Raw genomic sequence first — 5,178 nt, forward strand, 5'->3', positions numbered from 1 at the left:
TCCGCAGCAGGAGGACGTCTACGGCAGCTCAGAGGAACCTACGAGACAAGGGAGCTCAGGGACTCCAGAAAGGTCTATGGTTAGTAACTTTAATGGGACAGGCAGAGTTAAAGTAAGTGATGAGGGGGTTGGGGGGAAGGGGGTGAGCTAGGATCCCAGTGTGTCAGTGTGCCAGTTCCCCCGGCAGTCTAGGCCTATAGCAGCATGACAAAAGCTGGTCCAAGCCTGATCCAGCTTAACTAGATAAAAACAAAAGATAGACATGGCCGAGGTAGATCAGCAATTCTAGTATTCTGTTCAGTGAGATGTATCTTTTAATGAATGGGGTCTGGTGGCTGTGACATGAGCAGTTAAAAAGAGCATACAGTCAAAGCATTAATATTACCTCACAGAGTCCAGGAGTTGCTGTTCTGCCAATAACTGAATAGATTAGTTTCCACTGGGTTCTTGATTGTCACTCATATATAAACATTACCATGAAGCAAAAACAAATAAAGAGGGGTCATTCAAGGCAGAGGTAGACCAGCAACTCCTGCCTGGCAAAATAACTTCTTCTTACTTCATAAAGATAATATTGCTTCCAAGAGTTGCTGGATCTGCTGCTGCCTAAATGAGTTATTATGTCATCCTAGTTGTTGTTTTTGAAGTATGTCATGTTTTAGACCCAAAATAACCATTTAAATAAAAACACGGTGTGAAAATAACTGAAAAGAGTTAATAATAATAATAATACATTTTATTTATAACACACTTTTCATTTACAGAAATCTCAAAGTGCTACAGGCACACAGTAAAAGCAAACTTGAACATTTCTTAAAAGCAGTACTTAAGATAAGTTAAAAGCCTCTTTAAACAGGAAGGTCTTTAAATGTTTCTTAAAAGCATCCACAGTCTGTAAGGGGTCCTGAGGTGGCTGTGCAGGGAGTTCCACAGACGTGGTGCAGCAGCACAGAAGGCCCGATCTCCCATGGTCCAGAGCTTGGTTCTGGGAGGGTGGAGGAGGTTCTGATGTGGAGTGCGTGAGTTCCGGGTTGGGGTTTGCTGGGTGAGGAGTTCTTTGAGTTTGAGTTGAGGCAGAGGTAGACCAGCAACTCCAGTGTTTATATGGTAGTATATTGTTCAGTAAAATTACAGTTTGTTATGAGGTCTGGTGTTTTTAAAGAGAGTGATTTAACAAAGAATCACCATCAGACTCCTTTCAGATACAGTTATTTATCTCACAGAGCACGGGAGTTGTTGATCTGCTGCTGTCTGAATAAGTTATACATTTTCTTATGGTCATTATTGGTCAGTTAGACATTTTTTAAGATCCAAACAGACCATTTGAAACACTGTAAGTCAACAACAACACCAAAGAGGGGCCGCTTTACGATGAGGTAGACCAGTAACTCCTGCCTGGGAAAATAACTTTCTCTGAAAGGACTCTGGTGGCTATGAAGAAAGATGTGTAACAGATACAAGTGATGGAAAAAGCATAAAAGCAGAAATACTACTTCATTAAATTAATATTGCATACAGGAGTTGTAGGTCTGCTGCTGCCTGAATGAATTATTGTGTCATCTTGATTGTTGTTTTTGAAGTATGTCATGTTTTAGACACAAAATGACCATTTAAAAAAAAACACAAATTATAAATGACTCAAAAGAGTTGAGGCAGAAGTAGACCAACAACTCCAGTATATTTGTTCAGTAAAGCCACACGTATTTGTTATGTAGTCTGGAGTCTTTGAAGGGAGTGATATCAGAGTAGCACAGTAATTTAACCTCACAGAACACAGGAGTTGCTGATCTGCCTCTGCCTGAGGTTATGTTGCCATGAGGTTGTTGATTGCTTCACAGATGTTGTGTATGATCCAGACCAACCATCAAGAACACCAGGATACAACCAAAACACAAAGCCGAGGTAGACCAGGAACTCCCGTGGACTCTGAGGTCAGATGACTGTTCACTCAGTGTGGTCGGGTGTGTTTGTAGAGAGGGGTGTAACAGCTGTTTGTGCTCCCTCTCTCTGTGGGGACCCTCTCTGTGATGTTGTCCGACACTTAGAATAACATCCGGAGCCTGTCAGCCTGTCAGGGACAAAAACAACAACTTGATGATCTTTTCAACCAGAAACAGCGCACAGCTTTACATTAGTATTCTCACCACACATGTGAGCGCTATGCTATGTGTTCCTTTAAGCAGACACAATGAACATTCGTGTTACTTGTTCCAGACAGGAACTGAGAGAAGCTGTTAGCTTGAAGACGTAAATCTTGAGAGGACACTGGGGCGTCCATAAAGTTTAAAAGCAGCTTCATGCTTCATTACAGTGAATAAAAGGAATAGAAGCAGGCTGTTGTTTAGTCTGAGGTGACGGTCACATGGTAGGGTTCACATGATGCTCACAGCTCTGCGCTGGAAGTCTGAGCGAGGGGTTCAGTGTTTCAGTCTTTTCACCTCAATTAGAACAAAGATAAATGAATCAGTCTGTTCTACCACAGACAACAACTCTGCATTAAAACCTGGTTTTATAAAGACACAACAAACATCACGCTGTGAGTCTGTGCAGATATATAACTACATGTAAAAGAATGCTTTTAGTCCTGAAAGTCCCAGTAGTGTGATTTTAAACATTTTGACTTTTTGTGCATCTAAAAGTCATAAAATGTATCATTATGCAAAGTCTGTTGAGGACAAATGTCTCTCTGTAGAATGGTTGTTTGTATGTTTGTTGTTTTTATAACATAATAAGGAACATAACTTGTCACTTATTTTAGTATAGCGCCAAATCCCAACAAACGTTCTCCTCAGACTCTTTCCAAACAGAGCCGGTCTAGACCGTACTCTATGTTCTATTATTAACAAAGACCCAACATCAAGACCGGATCAGATCCAGTCCCATCTTACAGACAGGACCCAGTCTGATCTAATCTTAATCCACCATGAGCAGAGACCTTTGCAGCATTTAGCAAGTTACAGTGGCAAGGACAAACTTCCTTTAACAGGCAGAAACCTCCAGCAGGACCAGACTCATGTTAGACACACATCTGCTGAGACCGTGTTGGAGAGAGGGATAGAGGGAGATGAAGAGAGAGAGAGAGATGATAGTGGAGAGACGGATAGTAGTAGTTGTAGCAGCTGGAGTCTGGACCACGTCCACAGCAGCAGAGATCCAGAGGAACCTACGAGACAAGGGAGCTCAGGGACTCCAGAAAGGTCTATGGTTAGGAACTTTAATGGGACAGGAAGAGTTAAAGTGAGAGACAGGCAGAGAGAGGAGAGAGAGAGGGCAGTCTGAGCCTATAGCAGCATAACTAAGAACACATTACTCATATTGATTAGCATGTGAAGAGATAGTCATTAGGCACACAAGTCAAACAAGAAAGGGTGTTACCTGACGGACAAGACGAACAAGACAGGAACAGACATACTCCATTAGTCATTTAATTGTTGCTCTGTTTTCCTTCCTGTGTTTGAGCTAACTAAGCTAAGCTACAGCAACACAACAAAGTTAACTTGTAACTTAAAGCTCCTGTGAGGAATATTCTGCAGGTTATATTGATGCCTGTTTTTGAGCTACAAAAGCATACCAGACCATCAGCAGCGAGATTATCTATTGCTATAATGAAGTTTTAATTTCTAGAGCCGCTGTGACGGGGTCGGTGTCGGACAAAGAATCAGTTTGTTTACTTTCTCCACAGCAAATCGCAGTGAGTTATTAGTCAATAGAAGGAGATTCACAGTCAAAAAACACCACTCGAGCAGGACAAGATCAGCACAGCGATAAGAGGTGCCACATTGTCCACAGGGGGCGCCAAACTCAACTCAAACCAAAGAATCCTCACAGGAGCTTTAAGTTATATATATTTTTTTAAATTGTCTTTTTTAATAAAAAGCACAAAATTTCTCTCTGAGGTGTTGAGAAGCAAATAACCATTAAGTCAGGGGTTGGATAGCCCATCTTAGCATAAGACTTTGGGCTAGTGTGAACCAAGCAGCAACCTCTGGTCTCAAACGATGAAGCCCATGTGGAAGTGTTATAAACTGCAATTCATCAAGCATCCACTTGAGGCTGGCTGCAGAAACACTGGAAACCACATATACCTCAATTAAAAAAAGAGGATCTTTGCAGCATTAATAAACATGTTTACAGCCTGGTTCAAAAAACGGCTTGGCTCTACGTAGCTAATCTCTCTATCGGCACACACTGTACGGGGGGGGGGGATTTATTTCTAACGTGACGGTTCAGAAGATATTAAGATTACCAGTTTTTGCCCAAATAAGGACATGACTGACTTGACTCCTGGCCGGGAACACATAGCCTTTGGCTAGGAGGCTCAAACTCCGCCCCTTTACGTCACACTCTGCCTGGTTGAGTTTCGCATTTCCAATATGGCTGCCGCCGTCGATTGGCTTCAAAACAGCGCTCAGGAACAGATGGGTGACGTCACGGATACTACGACCATTATTTGTACAGTCTATGGTGTGAACACAGAAAGCCAGGTTTAACAATAAAAACATCATGATATGTGGTTTTGGGGTCTTTATGATATCTGTCGTGTTTGATACTCTTTCATTTGTGTACAGATAAAACCAGTGAGATAAAACCTGTTAATTAATAAGCTTTAGAGGAGTTAGTTGACAAACGTAAGCTGGCAAGCAAGTGAAAAAAGGCAGATAGGCACCCTGAAAGCATAAAGACAAGAAAATAGGAACAGAAAATTAAATTAGTCTTCATGAAAGCAAAAATAAATGACAAGACAACACTTCTTATATATTTAGAGGTAGTATCTCTTGATTTGAGTGTCCTCTAATGTGATAATTTACCCCCCTTCTTAAAATGAACATCACAAAACAAATACTGGGGTTTTTATCCCCTTTTTCTTGTTTCTTTTTTATTTATAAAAAATGTAATCACATAAAGAAATATATATAAAATATTTCAAATCATAAATGTCTCAGTTATGGCCTTTATTTTTAATTTAATCACTCCATAAAGCAACATTTCTCAATTCTAATCTACGGTAAATATAAAATCCGTTTCAATCTCAGCCCTGTCATCAGCCTCATCTCAACCAATCAGCGCCCACTTCCCCCCGACGGCTCCACCAATCACAGCTGTCCACGAGGTGCAGCTCAAGGGGGGCGGGCTCTGTCCATTCCGACCGAGATTCCTCTGCGACCAATCAGCTGTTGA

The sequence above is a fragment of the Notolabrus celidotus genome, chromosome 8 (assembly GCF_009762535.1).
Source record: "Notolabrus celidotus isolate fNotCel1 chromosome 8, fNotCel1.pri, whole genome shotgun sequence".
In the NCBI taxonomy this organism is placed as follows: Eukaryota; Metazoa; Chordata; class Actinopteri; order Labriformes; family Labridae; genus Notolabrus; species Notolabrus celidotus.